Source organism: Balaenoptera borealis, assembly GCF_965194805.1.
Source record: "Balaenoptera borealis genome assembly, chromosome: 11".
NCBI lineage: Eukaryota > Metazoa > Chordata > Mammalia > Artiodactyla > Balaenopteridae > Balaenoptera > Balaenoptera borealis.
The window spans coordinates 85,567,875-85,590,597 of record NC_138868.1 but is presented as its reverse complement, the minus strand read 5'-3'; the positions used below and the strand labels follow the sequence as shown (position 1 = coordinate 85,590,597).

At 53.1% G+C, this 22,723-nt stretch overlaps 1 long non-coding RNA gene across 1 annotated transcript in view; it reads left to right on the top strand.

Annotated features, from left to right (window-relative positions):
- Positions 1-22,723, top strand: part of LOC309606203 — a 910,895-nt gene that overhangs the window by 821,077 nt on the left and 67,095 nt on the right. The gene's annotated exons all lie outside the window — the stretch shown is intronic.

Sequence of the window (22,723 nt, the reverse complement as noted above, 5' to 3'; positions counted from 1 at the left end):
ACAGCATACCATGCAGAACCGCAGAGAAGGAGACCAGCCTTTCTCCGGGTTCTCAGAGGTTCGCTTTTCTGCCTTTGAGCCTTTGAACACAGAGATCCAGTCAGCTCCCAATGATACTTTAGAACTGTAGTATTGAAGGTCTCTCTGCCATCAGCCCCCTGCTCAGCTCCCGTCTCCTAGGTGCATTCAGTGAAGTAGCATCCACTCTGCAGCCTCCCGCACCATGTTGTTTAGGAACGGCACATTTCCTCTTCGTAAAGAAATCTTTTCTTGCAGCCTGCCTGGCCCGAGCTCCTATTCCTTTTCCGAAGGCCGAGTTCGGCATAGCCCTGCAATGACCCCTTCCCTCAAGGCCGGACACATCTCTGAAAGACTATACTCCATGGGTCCCCATTCATTACATCTTACCTCCCATGAAACACAAAGGAGTTGTAGCGTGATGGGAGGAAACAACGGCCTCCTTCTCCTTCTCGGAATACCCCGTTGCCCAAGGTTACGGGCCTTGTCCAGAAGCAACAGTTGCCCAGGATTTCTTTGCTTTGAGCTCGTGAGACAGCATATCATGTAGGACCACCGAGAAGGAGACCTGCCTCTCTCTGGTTTGGAAGAGGTTAGCTTTTCTACTCAGCCTTGGAGCACAAAGACCCAGCCAATTCCCAAGGACAGTTTCGAAGGTTACTGATGCAGGTCTCTCTGCGCTTAGCCCACCGTTCAGGTACAGTCTGTAAAGTGCATTCAGGGAAGAGCAAGAAAGTCTCCAACGCCCCGCGTCTTGTGGGGAAGGAACAGCACATTCTCTCCTCAGTGAAGACGTCCTTTCTTGCAGACTGCCAGGCTGGGACTCCTCTTCCGTCTCAGACCACCGAGTTTGGCATAGCGTTGAAATGACCCCTTCCCTCAACGCCGTAGGCATCTCTTCAAGAACATAAACCCTGTGTGCCCATTCGTTATACCTCACCGCCCTAAGAAACACCGAAGAGCTGTGGCTGGATGGTAGGAAACAGTGGCCGTAGTGTCCTTCGATCAATATCCCGTTCCAAAGGCCCCCCCGTGAAAATCTCTTGCTTTCGAGGGCCTAGGGCATTCCAAGGGCTGCCAAACACAGCTAAAGGAGGCGAAATAAGAGAAGCAGAACTTGCTCCTGAGAAACTCGTACATACACTGAACCCAAAGCATGCCTCTTCGTGGAGACCGAAGGCCTCCCCAGCTCAGATTCTGGGCCCTGGAACACAGTGCTAACCGCTGCCTTCAAGGAGAGGTAGGCAAGGAATGTTTTCAAGTCTCGCCTGCCTCTCAGGGCCTGTTCAGCTTGAGTGGAAAATATCCACAGCCTGCCCGAACGTCCTGCCGAGCAGCGAGTTGTACTGGAGTGTAGCAAACGCTTCCAAGTTGTCTGAGGGGAAAGAGGCCATTGCTGTGGTGTGAACGGCCTTCTCTGCCACTCTTTCGGAGCACAGTGCTCTCTGGGCAGGCAGGATAGTTCCTAGAGCGGAAGCATTTGAACAGACGTCTGCCCTGGTATACTTCCTACATCCGCACATCGAGTGCATCTTTCCTACGCTCCAGGCACCAACACGGTGCACAGAACTCCTCCTGATGGCGAGACAGAAGACGCAACATTTCTTCTAGGGGGCTCGTGAGGGGCGAGGCCTCTTGAGGAGTTGGACCCTCGAATGCCGCTGAAACCACTGAGGTTGATTGCCACGTTATGTTAGCGACACACTGAGAGCATTTCAGGTTCATGGAACCCCGTGCAGTGCGCCACGAGAGAAGAAAACGCAGATGCTGCCTTGACAGGGTTAGATTGAATTGCCTCTGTCCCCCCTCCGAAAACTAACTTTCCCAGAGCCAGCACAGCTTCACGTCCCGAGCAACGTTTTCTGCTGTGTGCCAGGATACATGAACTGAAACCTGGGGACGCTGGGAGACTCTGAGCTGTACGCGGCTTGCCAAAGCTTCTAGACCCTTCAGGGGTCAGTGTGGCCCTTCTGGAGAGTGACACAGCATGTTTCCTAATGGAAACCTAGTGTTACATTTCGGGGACTTTCTGCACAACCTTCCTCAGCCGCCTAGCTGGATGTCCTTGCCCAGAAGCGGCAGTTGCCAAGGAGTTCTTTCCCAGGAGCTCGTGAGACAGCATACCATGCAGAACCGCAGAGAAGGAGACCAGCCTTTCTCCGGGTTCTCAGAGGTTCGCTTTTCTGCCTTTGAGCCTTTGAACACAGAGATCCAGTCAGCTCCCAATGATACTTTAGAACTGTAGTATTGAAGGTCTCTCTGCCATCAGCCCCCTGCTCAGCTCCCGTCTCCTAGGTGCATTCAGTGAAGTAGCATCCACTCTGCAGCCTCCCGCACCATGTTGTTTAGGAACGGCACATTTCCTCTTCGTAAAGAAATCTTTTCTTGCAGCCTGCCTGGCCCGAGCTCCTATTCCTTTTCCGAAGGCCGAGTTCGGCATAGCCCTGCAATGACCCCTTCCCTCAAGGCCGGACACATCTCTGAAAGACTATACTCCATGGGTCCCCATTCATTACAACTTACCTCCCATGAAACACAAAGGAGTTGTAGCGTGATGGGAGGAAACAACGGCCTCCTTCTCCTTCTCGGAATACCCCGTTGCCCAAGGTTACGGGCCTTGTCCAGAAGCAACAGTTGCCCAGGATTTCTTTGCTTTGAGCTCGTGAGACAGCATATCATGTAGGACCACCGAGAAGGAGACCTGCTTCTCTCTGGTTTGGAAGAGGTTAGCTTTTCTACTCAGCCTTGGAGCACAAAGACCCAGCCAATTCCCAAGGACAGTTTCGAAGGTTACTGGTGCAGGTCTCTCTGCGCTTAGCCCACCGTTCAGGTACAGTCTGTAAAGTGCATTCAGGGAAGAGCAAGAAAGTCTCCAACTCCCCGCGTCTTGTGGGGAAGGAACAGCACATTCTCTCCTCAGTGAAGACGTCCTTTCTTGCAGACTGCCAGGCTGGGACTCCTCTTCCGTCTCAGAACACCGAGTTTGGCATAGCGTTGAAATGACCCCTTCCCTCAACGCCGTACGCATCTCTTCAAGAACATAAACCCTGTGTGCCCATTCGTTATACCTCACCGCCCTAAGAAACACCGAAGAGCTGTGGCTGGATGGTAGGAAACAGTGGCCGTAGTGTCCTTCGATCAATATCCCGTTCCAAAGGCCCCCCGTGAAAATCTCTTGCTTTCGAGGGCCTAGGGCATACCAAGGGCTGCCAAACTCAGCTAAAGGAGGCGAAATAAGAGAAGCAGAACTTGCTCCTGAGAAACTCGTACATACACTGAACCCAAAGCATGCCTCTTCGTGGAGACCGAAGGCCTCCCCAGCTCAGATTCTGGGCCCTGGAACACAGTGCTAACCGCTGCCTTCAAGGAGAGGTAGGCAAGGAATGTTTTCAAGTCTCGCCTGCCTCTCAGGGCCTGTTCAGCTTGAGTGGAAAATATCCACAGCCTGCCCGAACGTCCTGCCGAGCAGCGAGTTGTACTGGAGTGTAGCAAACGCTTCCAAGTTGTCTGAGGGGAAAGAGGCCATTGCTGTGGTGTGAACGGCCTTCTCTGCCACTCTTTTAGAGCACAATGCTCTCTGGGCAGGCAGCATAGTTCCTAGAGCAGAAGCATTTGAACAGACGTCTGCCCTGGTATACTTCCTACATCCGCACATCGAGTGCATCTTTCCTACGCTCCAGGCACCAACACGGTGCACAGAACTCCTCCTGATGGCGAGACAGAAGACGCAACATTTCTTCTAGGGGGCTCGTGAGGGGCGAGGCCTCTTGAGGAGTTGGACCCTCGAATGCCGCTGAAACCACTGAGGTTGATTGCCACGTTATGTTAGCGACACACTGAGAGCATTTCAGGTTCATGGAACCCCGTGCAGTGCGCCACGAGAGAAGAAAACGCAGATGCTGCCTTGACAGGGTTAGATTGAATTGCCTCTGTCCCCCCTCCGAAAACTAACTTTCCCAGAGCCAGCACAGCTTCACGTCCCGAGCAACGTTTTCTGCTGTGTGCCAGGATACATGAAAGGAAACCTGGGGACGCTGGGAGACTCTGAGCTGTACGCGGCTTGCCAAAGCTTCTAGACCCTTCAGGGGTCAGTGTGGCCCTTCTGGAGAGTGACACAGCATGTTTCCTAATGGAAACCTAGTGTTACATTTCGGGGACTTTCTGCACAACCTTCCTCAGCCGCCTAGCTGGATGTCCTTGCCCAGAAGCGGCAGTTGCCAAGGAGTTCTTTCCCAGGAGCTCGTGAGACAGCATACCATGCAGAACCGCAGAGAAGGAGACCAGCCTTTCTCCGGGTTCTCAGAGGTTCGCTTTTCTGCCTTTGAGCCTTTGAACACAGAGATCCAGTCAGCTCCCAATGATACTTTAGAACTGTAGTATTGAAGGTCTCTCTGCCATCAGCCCCCTGCTCAGCTCCCGTCTCCTAGGTGCATTCAGTGAAGTAGCATCCACTCTGCAGCCTCCCGCACCATGTTGTTTAGGAACGGCACATTTCCTCTTCGTAAAGAAATCTTTTCTTGCAGCCTGCCTGGCCCGAGCTCCTATTCCTTTTCCGAAGGCCGAGTTCGGCATAGCCCTGCAATGACCCCTTCCCTCAAGGCCGGACACATCTCTGAAAGACTATACTCCATGGGTCCCCATTCATTACATCTTACCTCCCATGAAACACAAAGGAGTTGTAGCGTGATGGGAGGAAACAACGGCCTCCTTCTCCTTCTCGGAATACCCCGTTGCCCAAGGTTACGGGCCTTGTCCAGAAGCAACAGTTGCCCAGGATTTCTTTGCTTTGAGCTCGTGAGACAGCATATCATGTAGGACCACCGAGAAGGAGACCTGCCTCTCTCTGGTTTGGAAGAGGTTAGCTTTTCTACTCAGCCTTGGAGCACAAAGACCCAGCCAATTCCCAAGGACAGTTTCGAAGGTTACTGGTGCAGGTCTCTCTGCGCTTAACCTACCGTTCAGCTACAGTCTGTAAAGTGCATTCAGGGAAGAGCAAGAAAGTCTCCAACGCCCCGCGTCTTGTGGGGAAGGAACAGCACATTCTCTCCTCAGTGAAGACGTCCTTTCTTGCAGACTGTCAGGCTGGGACTCCTCTTCCGTCTCAGACCACCGAGTTTGGCATAGCGTTGAAATGACCCCTTCCCTCAACGCCGTACGCATCTCTTCAAGAACATAAACCCTGTGTGCCCATTCGTTATACCTCACCGCCCTAAGAAACACCGAAGAGCTGTGGCTGGATGGTAGGAAACAGTGGCCGTAGTGTCCTTCGATCAATATCCCGTTCCAAAGGCCCCCCCGTGAAAATCTCTTGCTTTCGAGGGCCTAGGGCATTCCAAGGGCTGCCAAACACAGCTAAAGGAGGCGAAATAAGAGAAGCAGAACTTGCTCCTGAGAAACTCGTACATACACTGAACCCAAAGCATGCCTCTTCGTGGAGACCGAAGGCCTCCCCAGCTCAGATTCTGGGCCCTGGAACACAGTGCTAACCGCTGCCTTCAAGGAGAGGTAGGCAAGGAATGTTTTCAAGTCTCGCCTGCCTCTCAGGGCCTGTTCAGCTTGAGTGGAAAATATCCACAGCCTGCCCGAACGTCCTGCCGAGCAGCGAGTTGTACTGGAGTGTAGCAAACGCTTCCAAGTTGTCTGAGGGGAAAGAGGCCATTGCTGTGGTGTGAACGGCCTTCTCTGCCACTCTTTCGGAGCACAGTGCTCTCTGGGCAGGCAGGATAGTTCCTAGAGCAGAAGCATTTGAACAGACGTCTGCCCTGGTATACTTCCTACATCCGCACATCGAGTGCATCTTTCCTACGCTCCAGGCACCAACACGGTGCACAGAACTCCTCCTGATGGCGAGACAGAAGACGCAACATTTCGTCTAGGGGGCTCGTGAGGGGCGAGGCCTCCTGAGGAGTTGGACCCTCGAATGCCGCTGAAACCACTGAGGTTGATTGCCACGTTATGTTAGCGACACACTGAGAGCATTTCAGGTTCATGGAACCCCGTGCAGTGCGCCACGAGAGAAGAAAACGCAGATGCTGCCTTGACAGGGTTAGATTGAATTGCCTCTGTCCCCCCTCCGAAAACTAACTTTCCCAGAGCCAGCACAGCTTCACGTCCCGAGCAACGTTTTCTGCTGTGTGCCAGGATACATGAAAGGAAACCTGGGGACGCTGGGAGACTCTGAGCTGTACGCGGCTTGCCAAAGCTTCTAGACCCTTCAGGGGTCAGTGTGGCCCTTCTGGAGAGTGACACAGCATGTTTCCTAATGGAAACCTAGTGTTACATTTCGGGGACTTTCTGCACAACCTTCCTCAGCCGCCTAGCTGGATGTCCTTGCCCAGAAGCGGCAGTTGCCAAGGAGTTCTTTCCCAGGAGCTCGTGAGACAGCATACCATGCAGAACCGCAGAGAAGGAGACCAGCCTTTCTCCGGGTTCTCAGAGGTTCGCTTTTCTGCCTTTGAGCCTTTGAACACAGAGATCCAGTCAGCTCCCAATGATACTTTAGAACTGTAGTATTGAAGGTCTCTCTGCCATCAGCCCCCTGCTCAGCTCCCGTCTCCTAGGTGCATTCAGTGAAGTAGCATCCACTCTGCAGCCTCCCGCACCATGTTGTTTAGGAACGGCACATTTCCTCTTCGTAAAGAAATCTTTTCTTGCAGCCTGCCTGGCCCGAGCTCCTATTCCTTTTCCGAAGGCCGAGTTCGGCATAGCCCTGCAATGACCCCTTCCCTCAAGGCCGGACACATCTCTGAAAGACTATACTCCATGGGTCCCCATTCATTACATCTTACCTCCCATGAAACACAAAGGAGTTGCAGCGTGATGGGAGGAAACAACGGCCTCCTTCTCCTTCTCGGAATACCCCGTTGCCCAAGGTTACGGGCCTTGTCCAGAAGCAACAGTTGCCCAGGATTTCTTTGCTTTGAGCTCGTGAGACAGCATATCATGTAGGACCGCCGAGAAGGAGACCTGCCTCTCTCTGGTTTGGAAGAGGTTAGCTTTTCTACTCAGCCTTGGAGCACAAAGACCCAGCCAATTCCCAAGGACAGTTTCGAAGGTTACTGATGCAGGTCTCTCTGCGCTTAGCCCACCGTTCAGCTACAGTCTGTAAAGTGCATTCAGGGAAGAGCAAGAAAGTCTCCAACGCCCCGCGTCTTGTGGGGAAGGAACAGCACATTCTCTCCTCAGTGAAGACGTCCTTTCTTGCAGACTGCCAGGCTGGGACTCCTCTTCCGTCTCAGACCACCGAGTTTGGCATAGCGTTGAAATGACCCCTTCCCTCAACGCCGTAGGCATCTCTTCAAGAACATAAACCCTGTGTGCCCATTCGTTATACCTCACCGCCCTAAGAAACACTGAAGAGCTGTGGCTGGATGGTAGGAAACAGTGGCCGTAGTGTCCTTCGATCAATATCCCGTTCCAAAGGCCCCCCGTGAAAATCTCTTGCTTTCGAGGGCCTAGGGCATTCCAAGGGCTGCCAAACACAGCTAAAGGAGGCGAAATAAGAGAAGCAGAACTTGCTCCTGAGAAACTCGTACATACACTGAACCCAAAGCATGCCTCTTCGTGGAGACCGAAGGCCTCCCCAGCTCAGATTCTGGGCCCTGGAACACAGTGCTAACCGCTGCCTTCAAGGAGAGGTAGGCAAGGAATGTTTTCAAGTCTCGCCTGCCTCTCAGGGCCTGTTCAGCTTGAGTGGAAAATATCCACAGCCTGCCCGAACGTCCTGCCGAGCAGCGAGTTGTACTGGAGTGTAGCAAACGCTTCCAAGTTGTCTGAGGGGAAAGAGGCCATTGCTGTGGTGTGAACGGCCTTCTCTGCCACTCTTTCGGAGCACAGTGCTCTCTGGGCAGGCAGGATAGTTCCTAGAGCAGAAGCATTTGAACAGACGTCTGCCCTGGTATACTTCCTACATCCGCACATCGAGTGCATCTTTCCTACGCTCCAGGCACCAACACGGTGCACAGAACTCCTCCTGATGGCGAGACAGAAGACGCAACATTTCTTCTAGGGGGCTCGTGAGGGGCGAGGCCTCTTGAGGAGTTGGACCCTCGAATGCCGCTGAAACCACTGAGGTTGATTGCCACGTTATGTTAGCGACACACTGAGAGCATTTCAGGTTCATGGAACCCCGTGCAGTGCGCCACGAGAGAAGAAAACGCAGATGCTGCCTTGACAGGGTTAGATTGAATTGCCTCTGTCCCCCCTCCGAAAACTAACTTTCCCAGAGCCAGCACAGCTTCACGTCCCGAGCAACGTTTTCTGCTGTGTGCCAGGATACATGAAAGGAAACCTGGGGACGCTGGGAGACTCTGAGCTGTACGCGGCTTGCCAAAGCTTCTAGACCCTTCAGGGGTCAGTGTGGCCCTTCTGGAGAGTGACACAGCATGTTTCCTAATGGAAACCTAGTGTTACATTTCGGGGACTTTCTGCACAACCTTCCTCAGCCGCCTAGCTGGATGTCCTTGCCCAGAAGCGGCAGTTGCCAAGGAGTTCTTTCCCAGGAGCTCGTGAGACAGCATACCATGCAGAACCGCAGAGAAGGAGACCAGCCTTTCTCCGGGTTCTCAGAGGTTCGCTTTTCTGCCTTTGAGCCTTTGAACACAGAGATCCAGTCAGCTCCCAATGATACTTTAGAACTGTAGTATTGAAGGTCTCTCTGCCATCAGCCCCCTGCTCAGCTCCCGTCTCCTAGGTGCATTCAGTGAAGTAGCATCCACTCTGCAGCCTCCCGCACCATGTTGTTTAGGAACGGCACATTTCCTCTTCGTAAAGAAATCTTTTCTTGCAGCCTGCCTGCCCCGAGCTCCTATTCCTTTTCCGAAGGCCGAGTTCGGCATAGCCCTGCAATGACCCCTTCCCTCAAGGCCGGACACATCTCTGAAAGACTATACTCCATGAGTCCCCATTCATTACATCTTACCTCCCATGAAACACAAAGGAGTTGCAGCGTGATGGGAGGAAACAACGGCCTCCTTCTCCTTCTCGGAATACCCCGTTGCCCAAGGTTACGGGCCTTGTCCAGAAGCAACAGTTGCCCAGGATTTCTTTGCTTTGAGCTCGTGAGACAGCATATCATGTAGGACCACCGAGAAGGAGACCTGCCTCTCTCTGGTTTGGAAGAGGTTAGCTTTTCTACTCAGCCTTGGAGCACAAAGACCCAGCCAATTCCCAAGGACAGTTTCGAAGGTTACTGGTGCAGGTCTCTCTGCGCTTAGCCCACCGTTCAGGTACAGTCTGTAAAGTGCATTCAGGGAAGAGCAAGAAAGTCTCCAACGCCCCGCGTCTTGTGGGGAAGGAACAGCACATTCTCTCCTCAGTGAAGACGTCCTTTCTTGCAGACTGCCAGGCTGGGACTCCTCTTCCGTCTCAGACCACCGAGTTTGGCATAGCGTTGAAATGACACCTTCCCTCAACGCCGTACGCATCTCTTCAAGAACATAAACCCTGTGTGCCCATTCGTTATACCTCACCGCCCTAAGAAACACCGAAGAGCTGTGGCTGGATGGTAGGAAACAGTGGCCGTAGTGTCCTTCGATCAATATCCCGTTCCAAAGGCCCCCCCGTGAAAATCTCTTGCTTTCGAGGGCCTAGGGCATTCCAAGGGCTGCCAAACACAGCTAAAGGAGGCGAAATAAGAGAAGCAGAACTTGCTCCTGAGAAACTCGTACATACACTGAACCCAAAGCATGCCTCTTCGTGGAGACCGAAGGCCTCCCCAGCTCAGATTCTGGGCCCTGGAACACAGTGCTAACCGCTGCCTTCAAGGAGAGGTAGGCAAGGAATGTTTTCAAGTCTCGCCTGCCTCTCAGGGCCTGTTCAGCTTGAGTGGAAAATATCCACAGCCTGCCCGAACGTCCTGCCGAGCAGCGAGTTGTACTGGAGTGTAGCAAACGCTTCCAAGTTGTCTGAGGGGAAAGAGGCCATTGCTGTGGTGTGAACGGCCTTCTCTGCCACTCTTTCGGAGCACAGTGCTCTCTGGGCAGGCAGCATAGTTCCTAGAGCAGAAGCATTTGAACAGACGTCTGCCCTGGTATACTTCCTACATCCGCACATCGAGTGCATCTTTCCTACGCTCCAGGCACCAACACGGTGCACAGAACTCCTCCTGATGGCGAGACAGAAGACGCAACATTTCTTCTAGGGGGCTCGTGAGGGGCGAGGCCTCTTGAGGAGTTGGACCCTCGAATGCCGCTGAAACCACTGAGGTTGATTGCCACGTTATGTTAGCGACACACTGAGAGCATTTCAGGTTCATGGAACCCCGTGCAGTGCGCCACGAGAGAAGAAAACGCAGATGCTGCCTTGACAGGGTTAGATTGAATTGCCTCTGTCCCCCCTCCGAAAACTAACTTTCCCAGAGCCAGCACAGCTTCACGTCCCGAGCAACGTTTTCTGCTGTGTGCCAGGATACATGAAAGGAAACCTGGGGACGCTGGGAGACTCTGAGCTGTACGCGGCTTGCCAAAGCTTCTAGACCCTTCAGGGGTCAGTGTGGCCCTTCTGGAGAGTGACACAGCATGTTTCCTAATGGAAACCTAGTGTTACATTTCGGGGACTTTCTGCACAACCTTCCTCAGCCGCCTAGCTGGATGTCCTTGCCCAGAAGCGGCAGTTGCCAAGGAGTTCTTTCCCAGGAGCTCGTGAGACAGCATACCATGCAGAACCGCAGAGAAGGAGACCAGCCTTTCTCCGGGTTCTCAGAGGTTCGCTTTTCTGCCTTTGAGCCTTTGAACACAGAGATCCAGTCAGCTCCCAATGATACTTTAGAACTGTAGTATTGAAGGTCTCTCTGCCATCAGCCCCCTGCTCAGCTCCCGTCTCCTAGGTGCATTCAGTGAAGTAGCATCCACTCTGCAGCCTCCCGCACCATGTTGTTTAGGAACGGCACATTTCCTCTTCGTAAAGAAATCTTTTCTTGCAGCCTGCCTGGCCCGAGCTCCTATTCCTTTTCCGAAGGCCGAGTTCGGCATAGCCCTGCAATGACCCCTTCCCTCAAGGCCGGACACATCTCTGAAAGACTATACTCCATGGGTCCCCATTCATTACATCTTACCTCCCATGAAACACAAAGGAGTTGTAGCGTGATGGGAGGAAACAACGGCCTCCTTCTCCTTCTCGGAATACCCCGTTGCCCAAGGTTACGGGCCTTGTCCAGAAGCAACAGTTGCCCAGGATTTCTTTGCTTTGAGCTCGTGAGACAGCATATCATGTAGGACCGCCGAGAAGGAGACCTGCCTCTCTCTGGTTTGGAAGAGGTTAGCTTTTCTACTCAGCCTTGGAGCACAAAGACCCAGCCAATTCCCAAGGACAGTTTCGAAGGTTACTGATGCAGGTCTCTCTGCGCTTAGCCCACCGTTCAGGTACAGTCTGTAAAGTGCATTCAGGGAAGAGCAAGAAAGTCTCCAACGCCCCGCGTCTTGTGGGGAAGGAACAGCACATTCTCTCCTCAGTGAAGACGTCCTTTCTTGCAGACTGCCAGGCTGGGACTCCTCTTCCGTCTCAGACCACCGAGTTTGGCATAGCGTTGAAATGACCCCTTCCCTCAACGCCGTAGGCATCTCTTCAAGAACATAAACCCTGTGTGCCCATTCGTTATACCTCACCGCCCTAAGAAACACCGAAGAGCTGTGGCTGGATGGTAGGAAACAGTGGCCGTAGTGTCCTTCGATCAATATCCCGTTCCAAAGGCCCCCCCGTGAAAATCTCTTGCTTTCGAGGGCCTAGGGCATTCCAAGGGCTGCCAAACACAGCTAAAGGAGGCGAAATAAGAGAAGCAGAACTTGCTCCTGAGAAACTCGTACATACACTGAACCCAAAGCATGCCTCTTCGTGGAGACCGAAGGCCTCCCCAGCTCAGATTCTGGGCCCTGGAACACAGTGCTAACCGCTGCCTTCAAGGAGAGGTAGGCAAGGAATGTTTTCAAGTCTCGCCTGCCTCTCAGGGCCTGTTCAGCTTGAGTGGAAAATATCCACAGCCTGCCCGAACGTCCTGCCGAGCAGCGAGTTGTACTGGAGTGTAGCAAACGCTTCCAAGTTGTCTGAGGGGAAAGAGGCCATTGCTGTGGTGTGAACGGCCTTCTCTGCCACTCTTTCGGAGCACAGTGCTCTCTGGGCAGGCAGGATAGTTCCTAGAGCAGAAGCATTTGAACAGACGTCTGCCCTGGTATACTTCCTACATCCGCACATCGAGTGCATCTTTCCTACGCTCCAGGCACCAACACGGTGCACAGAACTCCTCCTGATGGCGAGACAGAAGACGCAACATTTCTTCTAGGGGGCTCGTGAGGGGCGAGGCCTCTTGAGGAGTTGGACCCTCGAATGCCGCTGAAACCACTGAGGTTGATTGCCACGTTATGTTAGCGACACACTGAGAGCATTTCAGGTTCATGGAACCCCGTGCAGTGCGCCACGAGAGAAGAAAACGCAGATGCTGCCTTGACAGGGTTAGATTGAATTGCCTCTGTCCCCCCTCCGAAAACTAACTTTCCCAGAGCCAGCACAGCTTCACGTCCCGAGCAACGTTTTCTGCTGTGTGCCAGGATACATGAAAGGAAACCTGGGGACGCTGGGAGACTCTGAGCTGTACGCGGCTTGCCAAAGCTTCTAGACCCTTCAGGGGTCAGTGTGGCCCTTCTGGAGAGTGACACAGCATGTTTCCTAATGGAAACCTAGTGTTACATTTCGGGGACTTTCTGCACAACCTTCCTCAGCCGCCTAGCTGGATGTCCTTGCCCAGAAGCGGCAGTTGCCAAGGAGTTCTTTCCCAGGAGCTCGTGAGACAGCATACCATGCAGAACCGCAGAGAAGGAGACCAGCCTTTCTCCGGGTTCTCAGAGGTTCGCTTTTCTGCCTTTGAGCCTTTGAACACAGAGATCCAGTCAGCTCCCAATGATACTTTAGAACTGTAGTATTGAAGGTCTCTCTGCCATCAGCCCCCTGCTCAGCTCCCGTCTCCTAGGTGCATTCAGTGAAGTAGCATCCACTCTGCAGCCTCCCGCACCATGTTGTTTAGGAACGGCACATTTCCTCTTCGTAAAGAAATCTTTTCTTGCAGCCTGCCTGCCCCGAGCTCCTATTCCTTTTCCGAAGGCCGAGTTCGGCATAGCCCTGCAATGACCCCTTCCCTCAAGGCCGGACACATCTCTGAAAGACTATACTCCATGAGTCCCCATTCATTACATCTTACCTCCCATGAAACACAAAGGAGTTGCAGCGTGATGGGAGGAAACAACGGCCTCCTTCTCCTTCTCGGAATACCCCGTTGCCCAAGGTTACGGGCCTTGTCCAGAAGCAACAGTTGCCCAGGATTTCTTTGCTTTGAGCTCGTGAGACAGCATATCATGTAGGACCACCGAGAAGGAGACCTGCCTCTCTCTGGTTTGGAAGAGGTTAGCTTTTCTACTCAGCCTTGGAGCACAAAGACCCAGCCAATTCCCAAGGACAGTTTCGAAGGTTACTGGTGCAGGTCTCTCTGCGCTTAGCCCACCGTTCAGGTACAGTCTGTAAAGTGCATTCAGGGAAGAGCAAGAAAGTCTCCAACGCCCCGCGTCTTGTGGGGAAGGAACAGCACATTCTCTCCTCAGTGAAGACGTCCTTTCTTGCAGACTGCCAGGCTGGGACTCCTCTTCCGTCTCAGACCACCGAGTTTGGCATAGCGTTGAAATGACACCTTCCCTCAACGCCGTACGCATCTCTTCAAGAACATAAACCCTGTGTGCCCATTCGTTATACCTCACCGCCCTAAGAAACACCGAAGAGCTGTGGCTGGATGGTAGGAAACAGTGGCCGTAGTGTCCTTCGATCAATATCCCGTTCCAAAGGCCCCCCCGTGAAAATCTCTTGCTTTCGAGGGCCTAGGGCATTCCAAGGGCTGCCAAACACAGCTAAAGGAGGCGAAATAAGAGAAGCAGAACTTGCTCCTGAGAAACTCGTACATACACTGAACCCAAAGCATGCCTCTTCGTGGAGACCGAAGGCCTCCCCAGCTCAGATTCTGGGCCCTGGAACACAGTGCTAACCGCTGCCTTCAAGGAGAGGTAGGCAAGGAATGTTTTCAAGTCTCGCCTGCCTCTCAGGGCCTGTTCAGCTTGAGTGGAAAATATCCACAGCCTGCCCGAACGTCCTGCCGAGCAGCGAGTTGTACTGGAGTGTAGCAAACGCTTCCAAGTTGTCTGAGGGGAAAGAGGCCATTGCTGTGGTGTGAACGGCCTTCTCTGCCACTCTTTTGGAGCACAATGCTCTCTGGGCAGGCAGCATAGTTCCTAGAGCAGAAGCATTTGAACAGACGTCTGCCCTGGTATACTTCCTACATCCGCACATCGAGTGCATCTTTCCTACGCTCCAGGCACCAACACGGTGCACAGAACTCCTCCTGATGGCGAGACAGAAGACGCAACATTTCTTCTAGGGGGCTCGTGAGGGGCGAGGCCTCTTGAGGAGTTGGACCCTCGAATGCCGCTGAAACCACTGAGGTTGATTGCCACGTTATGTTAGCGACACACTGAGAGCATTTCAGGTTCATGGAACCCCGTGCAGTGCGCCACGAGAGAAGAAAACGCAGATGCTGCCTTGACAGGGTTAGATTGAATTGCCTCTGTCCCCCCTCCGAAAACTAACTTTCCCAGAGCCAGCACAGCTTCACGTCCCGAGCAACGTTTTCTGCTGTGTGCCAGGATACATGAAAGGAAACCTGGGGACGCTGGGAGACTCTGAGCTGTACGCGGCTTGCCAAAGCTTCTAGACCCTTCAGGGGTCAGTGTGGCCCTTCTGGAGAGTGACACAGCATGTTTCCTAATGGAAACCTAGTGTTACATTTCGGGGACTTTCTGCACAACCTTCCTCAGCCGCCTAGCTGGATGTCCTTGCCCAGAAGCGGCAGTTGCCAAGGAGTTCTTTCCCAGGAGCTCGTGAGACAGCATACCATGCAGAACCGCAGAGAAGGAGACCAGCCTTTCTCCGGGTTCTCAGAGGTTCGCTTTTCTGCCTTTGAGCCTTTGAACACAGAGATCCAGTCAGCTCCCAATGATACTTTAGAACTGTAGTATTGAAGGTCTCTCTGCCATCAGCCCCCTGCTCAGCTCCCGTCTCCTAGGTGCATTCAGTGAAGTAGCATCCACTCTGCAGCCTCCCGCACCATGTTGTTTAGGAACGGCACATTTCCTCTTCGTAAAGAAATCTTTTCTTGCAGCCTGCCTGGCCCGAGCTCCTATTCCTTTTCCGAAGGCCGAGTTCGGCATAGCCCTGCAATGACCCCTTCCCTCAAGGCCGGACACATCTCTGAAAGACTATACTCCATGGGTCCCCATTCATTACATCTTACCTCCCATGAAACACAAAGGAGTTGTAGCGTGATGGGAGGAAACAACGGCCTCCTTCTCCTTCTCGGAATACCCCGTTGCCCAAGGTTACGGGCCTTGTCCAGAAGCAACAGTTGCCCAGGATTTCTTTGCTTTGAGCTCGTGAGACAGCATATCATGTAGGACCGCCGAGAAGGAGACCTGCCTCTCTCTGGTTTGGAAGAGGTTAGCTTTTCTACTCAGCCTTGGAGCACAAAGACCCAGCCAATTCCCAAGGACAGTTTCGAAGGTTACTGATGCAGGTCTCTCTGCGCTTAGCCCACCGTTCAGGTACAGTCTGTAAAGTGCATTCAGGGAAGAGCAAGAAAGTCTCCAACGCCCCGCGTCTTGTGGGGAAGGAACAGCACATTCTCTCCTCAGTGAAGACGTCCTTTCTTGCAGACTGCCAGGCTGGGACTCCTCTTCCGTCTCAGACCACCGAGTTTGGCATAGCGTTGAAATGACCCCTTCCCTCAACGCCGTAGGCATCTCTTCAAGAACATAAACCCTGTGTGCCCATTCGTTATACCTCACCGCCCTAAGAAACACCGAAGAGCTGTGGCTGGATGGTAGGAAACAGTGGCCGTAGTGTCCTTCGATCAATATCCCGTTCCAAAGGCCCCCCCGTGAAAATCTCTTGCTTTCGAGGGCCTAGGGCATTCCAAGGGCTGCCAAACACAGCTAAAGGAGGCGAAATAAGAGAAGCAGAACTTGCTCCTGAGAAACTCGTACATACACTGAACCCAAAGCATGCCTCTTCGTGGAGACCGAAGGCCTCCCCAGCTCAGATTCTGGGCCCTGGAACACAGTGCTAACCGCTGCCTTCAAGGAGAGGTAGGCAAGGAATGTTTTCAAGTCTCGCCTGCCTCTCAGGGCCTGTTCAGCTTGAGTGGAAAATATCCACAGCCTGCCCGAACGTCCTGCCGAGCAGCGAGTTGTACTGGAGTGTAGCAAACGCTTCCAAGTTGTCTGAGGGGAAAGAGGCCATTGCTGTGGTGTGAACGGCCTTCTCTGCCACTCTTTCGGAGCACAGTGCTCTCTGGGCAGGCAGGATAGTTCCTAGAGCGGAAGCATTTGAACAGACGTCTGCCCTGGTATACTTCCTACATCCGCACATCGAGTGCATCTTTCCTACGCTCCAGGCACCAACACGGTGCACAGAACTCCTCCTGATGGCGAGACAGAAGACGCAACATTTCTTCTAGGGGGCTCGTGAGGGGCGAGGCCTCTTGAGGAGTTGGACCCTCGAATGCCGCTGAAACCACTGAGGTTGATTGCCACGTTATGTTAGCGACACACTGAGAGCATTTCAGGTTCATGGAACCCCGTGCAGTGCGCCACGAGAGAAGAAAACGCAGATGCTGCCTTGACAGGGTTAGATTGAATTGCCTCTGTCCCCCCTCCGAAAACTAACTTTCCCAGAGCCAGCACAGCTTCACGTCCCGAGCAACGTTTTCTGCTGTGTGCCAGGATACATGAAAGGAAACCTGGGGACGCTGGGAGACTCTGAGCTGTACGCGGCTTGCCAAAGCTTCTAGACCCTTCAGGGGTCAGTGTGGCCCTTCTGGAGAGTGACACAGCATGTTTCCTAATGGAAACCTAGTGTTACATTTCGGGGACTTTCTGCACAACCTTCCTCAGCCGCCTAGCTGGATGTCCTTGCCCAGAAGCGGCAGTTGCCAAGGAGTTCTTTCCCAGGAGCTCGTGAGACAGCATACCATGCAGAACCGCAGAGAAGGAGACCAGCCTTTCTCCGGGTTCTCAGAGGTTCGCTTTTCTGCCTTTGAGCCTTTGAACACAGAGATCCAGTCAGCTCCCAATGATACTTTAGAACTGTAGTATTGAAGGTCTCTCTGCCATCAGCCCCCTGCTCAGCTCCCGTCTCCTAGGTGCATTCAGTGAAGTAGCATCCACTCTGCAGCCTCCCGCACCATGTTGTTTAGGAACGGCACATTTCCTCTTCGTAAAGAAATCTTTTCTTGCAGCCTGCCTGGCCCGAGCTCCTATTCCTTTTCCGAAGGCCGAGTTCGGCATAGCCCTGCAATGACCCCTTCCTTCAAGGCCGGACACATCTCTGAAAGACTATACTCCATGGGTCCCCATTCATTACATCTTACCTCCCATGAAACACAAAGGAGTTGCAGCGTGATGGGAGGAAACAACGGCCTCCTTCTCCTTCTCGGAATACCCCGTTGCCCAAGGTTACGGGCCTTGTCCAGAAGCAACAGTTGCCCAGGATTTCTTTGCTTTGAGCTCGTGAGACAGCATATCATGTAGGACCGCCGAGAAGGAGACCTGCCTCTCTCTGGTTTGGAAGAGGTTAGCTTTTCTACTCAGCCTTGGAGCACAAAGACCCAGCCAATTCCCAAGGACAGTTTCGAAGGTTACTGATGCAGGTCTCTCTGCGCTTAGCCCACCGTTCAGCTACAGTCTGTAAAGTGCATTCAGGGAAGAGCAAGAAAGTCTCCAACGCCCCGCGTCTTGTGGGGAAGGAACAGCACATTCTCTCCTCAGTGAAGACGTCCTTTCTTGCAGACTGCCAGGCTGGGACTCCTCTTCCGTCTCAGACCACCGAGTTTGGCATAGCGTTGAAATGACCCCTTCCCTCAACGCCGTAGGCATCTCTTCAAGAACATAAACCCTGTGTGCCCATTCGTTATACCTCACCGCCCTAAGAAACACTGAAGAGCTGTGGCTGGATGGTAGGAAACAGTGGCCGTAGTGTCCTTCGATCAATATCCCGTTCCAAAGGCCCCCCGTGAAAATCTCTTGCTTTCGAGGGCCTAGGGCATTCCAAGGGCTGCCAAACACAGCTAAAGGAGGCGAAATAAGAGAAGCAGAACTTGCTCCTGAGAAACTCGTACATACACTGAACCGAAAGCATGCCTCTTCGTGGAGACCGAAGGCCTCCCCAGCTCAGATTCTGGGCCCTGGAACACAGTGCTAACCGCTGCCTTCAAGGAGAGGTAGGCAAGGAATGTTTTCAAGTCTCGCCTGCCTCTCAGGGCCTGTTCAGCTTGAGTGGAAAATATCCACAGCCTGCCCGAACGTCCTGCCGAGCAGCGAGTTGTACTGGAGTGTAGCAAACGCTTCCAAGTTGTCTGAGGGGAAAGAGGCCATTGCTGTGGTGTGAACGGCCTTCTCTGCCACTCTTTCGGAGCACAGTGCTCTCTGGGCAGGCAGGATAGTTCCTAGAGCAGAAGCATTTGAACAGACGTCTGCCCTGGTATACTTCCTACATCCGCACATCGAGTGCATCTTTCCTACGCTCCAGGCACCAACACGGTGCACAGAACTCCTCCTGATGGCGAGACAGAAGACGCAACATTTCTTCTAGGGGGCTCGTGAGGGGCGAGGCCTCTTGAGGAGTTGGACCCTCGAATGCCGCTGAAACCACTGAGGTTGATTGCCACGTTATGTTAGCGACACACTGAGAGCATTTCAGGTTCATGGAACCCCGTGCAGTGCGCCACGAGAGAAGAAAACGCAGATGCTGCCTTGACAGGGTTAGATTGAATTGCCTCTGTCCCCCCTCCGAAAACTAACTTTCCCAGAGCCAGCACAGCTTCACGTCCCGAGCAACGTTTTCTGCTGTGTGCCAGGATACATGAAAGGAAACCTGGGGACGCTGGGAGACTCTGAGCTGTACGCGGCTTGCCAAAGCTTCTAGACCCTTCAGGGGTCAGTGTGGCCCTTCTGGAGAGTGACACAGCATGTTTCCTAATGGAAACCTAGTGTTACATTTCGGGGACTTTCTGCACAACCTTCCTCAGCCGCCTAGCTGGATGTCCTTGCCCAGAAGCGGCAGTTGCCAAGGAGTTCTTTCCCAGGAGCTCGTGAGACAGCATACCATGCAGAACCGCAGAGAAGGAGACCAGCCTTTCTCCGGGTTCTCAGAGGTTCGCTTTTCTGCCTTTGAGCCTTTGAACACAGAGATCCAGTCAGCTCCCAATGATACTTTAGAACTGTAGTATTGAAGGTCTCTCTGCCATCAGCCCCCTGCTCAGCTCCCGTCTCCTAGGTGCATTCAGTGAAGTAGCATCCACTCTGCAGCCTCCCGCACCATGTTGTTTAGGAACGGCACATTTCCTCTTCGTAAAGAAATCTTTTCTTGCAGCCTGCCTGCCCCGAGCTCCTATTCCTTTTCCGAAGGCCGAGTTCGGCATAGCCCTGCAATGACCCCTTCCCTCAAGGCCGGACACATCTCTGAAAGACTATACTCCATGGGTCCCCATTCATTACAACTTACCTCCCATGAAACACAAAGGAGTTGTAGCGTGATGGGAGGAAACAACGGCCTCCTTCTCCTTCTCGGAATACCCCGTTGCCCAAGGTTACGGGCCTTGTCCAGAAGCAACAGTTGCCCAGGATTTCTTTGCTTTGAGCTCGTGAGACAGCATATCATGTAGGACCACCGAGAAGGAGACCTGCTTCTCTCTGGTTTGGAAGAGGTTAGCTTTTCTACTCAGCCTTGGAGCACAAAGACCCAGCCAATTCCCAAGGACAGTTTCGAAGGTTACTGGTGCAGGTCTCTCTGCGCTTAGCCCACCGTTCAGGTACAGTCTGTAAAGTGCATTCAGGGAAGAGCAAGAAAGTCTCCAACTCCCCGCGTCTTGTGGGGAAGGAACAGCACATTCTCTCCTCAGTGAAGACGTCCTTTCTTGCAGACTGCCAGGCTGGGACTCCTCTTCCGTCTCAGAACACCGAGTTTGGCATAGCGTTGAAATGACCCCTTCCCTCAACGCCGTACGCATCTCTTCAAGAACATAAACCCTGTGTGCCCATTCGTTATACCTCACCGCCCTAAGAAACACCGAAGAGCTGTGGCTGGATGGTAGGAAACAGTGGCCGTAGTGTCCTTCGATCAATATCCCGTTCCAAAGGCCCCCCGTGAAAATCTCTTGCTTTCGAGGGCCTAGGGCATACCAAGGGCTGCCAAACTCAGCTAAAGGAGGCGAAATAAGAGAAGCAGAACTTGCTCCTGAGAAACTCGTACATACACTGAACCCAAAGCATGCCTCTTCGTGGAGACCGAAGGCCTCCCCAGCTCAGATTCTGGGCCCTGGAACACAGTGCTAACCGCTGCCTTCAAGGAGAGGTAGGCAAGGAATGTTTTCAAGTCTCGCCTGCCTCTCAGGGCCTGTTCAGCTTGAGTGGAAAATATCCACAGCCTGCCCGAACGTCCTGCCGAGCAGCGAGTTGTACTGGAGTGTAGCAAACGCTTCCAAGTTGTCTGAGGGGAAAGAGGCCATTGCTGTGGTGTGAACGGCCTTCTCTGCCACTCTTTTAGAGCACAATGCTCTCTGGGCAGGCAGCATAGTTCCTAGAGCAGAAGCATTTGAACAGACGTCTGCCCTGGTATACTTCCTACATCCGCACATCGAGTGCATCTTTCCTACGCTCCAGGCACCAACACGGTGCACAGAACTCCTCCTGATGGCGAGACAGAAGACGCAACATTTCTTCTAGGGGGCTCGTGAGGGGCGAGGCCTCTTGAGGAGTTGGACCCTCGAATGCCGCTGAAACCACTGAGGTTGATTGCCACGTTATGTTAGCGACACACTGAGAGCATTTCAGGTTCATGGAACCCCGTGCAGTGCGCCACGAGAGAAGAAAACGCAGATGCTGCCTTGACAGGGTTAGATTGAATTGCCTCTGTCCCCCCTCCGAAAACTAACTTTCCCAGAGCCAGCACAGCTTCACGTCCCGAGCAACGTTTTCTGCTGTGTGCCAGGATACATGAAAGGAAACCTGGGGACGCTGGGAGACTCTGAGCTGTACGCGGCTTGCCAAAGCTTCTAGACCCTTCAGGGGTCAGTGTGGCCCTTCTGGAGAGTGACACAGCATGTTTCCTAATGGAAACCTAGTGTTACATTTCGGGGACTTTCTGCACAACCTTCCTCAGCCGCCTAGCTGGATGTCCTTGCCCAGAAGCGGCAGTTGCCAAGGAGTTCTTTCCCAGGAGCTCGTGAGACAGCATACCATGCAGAACCGCAGAGAAGGAGACCAGCCTTTCTCCGGGTTCTCAGAGGTTCGCTTTTCTGCCTTTGAGCCTTTGAACACAGAGATCCAGTCAGCTCCCAATGATACTTTAGAACTGTAGTATTGAAGGTCTCTCTGCCATCAGCCCCCTGCTCAGCTCCCGTCTCCTAGGTGCATTCAGTGAAGTAGCATCCACTCTGCAGCCTCCCGCACCATGTTGTTTAGGAACGGCACATTTCCTCTTCGTAAAGAAATCTTTTCTTGCAGCCTGCCTGCCCCGAGCTCCTATTCCTTTTCCGAAGGCCGAGTTCGGCATAGCCCTGCAATGACCCCTTCCCTCAAGGCCGGACACATCTCTGAAAGACTATACTCCATGGGTCCCCATTCATTACATCTTACCTCCCATGAAACACAAAGGAGTTGTAGCGTGATGGGAGGAAACAACGGCCTCCTTCTCCTTCTCGGAATACCCCGTTGCCCAAGGTTACGGTCCTTGTCCAGAAGCAACAGTTGCCCAGGATTTCTTTGCTTTGAGCTCGTGAGACAGCATATCATGTAGGACCACCGAGAAGGAGACCTGCCTCTCTCTGGTTTGGAAGAGGTTAGCTTTTCTACTCAGCCTTGGAGCACAAAGACCCAGCCAATTTCCAATGACAGTTTCGAAGGTTACTGGTGCAGGTCTCTCTGCGCTTAGCCCACTGTTCAGCTACAGTCTGTAAAGTGCATTCAGGGAAGAGCAAGAAAGTCTCCAACGCCCCGCGTCTTGTGGGGAAGGAACAGCACATTCTCTCCTCAGTGAAGACGTCCTTTCTTGCAGACTGCCAGGCTGGGACTCCTCTTCCGTCTCAGACCACCGAGTTTGGCATAGCGTTGAAATGACCCCTTCCCTCAACGCCGTACGCATCTCTTCAAGAACATAAACCCTGTGTGCCCATTCGTTATACCTCACCGCCCTAAGAAACACCGAAGAGCTGTGGCTGGATGGTAGGAAACAGTGGCCGTAGTGTCCTTCGATCAATATCCCGTTCCAAAGGCCCCCCGTGAAAATCTCTTGCTTTCGAGGGCCTAGGGCATACCAAGGGCTGCCAAACACAGCTAAAGGAGGCGAAATAAGAGAAGCAGAACTTGCTCCTGAGAAACTCGTACATACACTGAACCCAAAGCATGCCTCTTCGTGGAGACCGAAGGCCTCCCCAGCTCAGATTCTGGGCCCTGGAACACAGTGCTAACCGCTGCCTTCAAGGAGAGGTAGGCAAGGAATGTTTTCAAGTCTCGCCTGCCTCTCAGGGCCTGTTCAGCTTGAGTGGAAAATATCCACAGCCTGCCCGAACGTCCTGCCGAGCAGCGAGTTGTACTGGAGTGTAGCAAACGCTTCCAAGTTGTCTGAG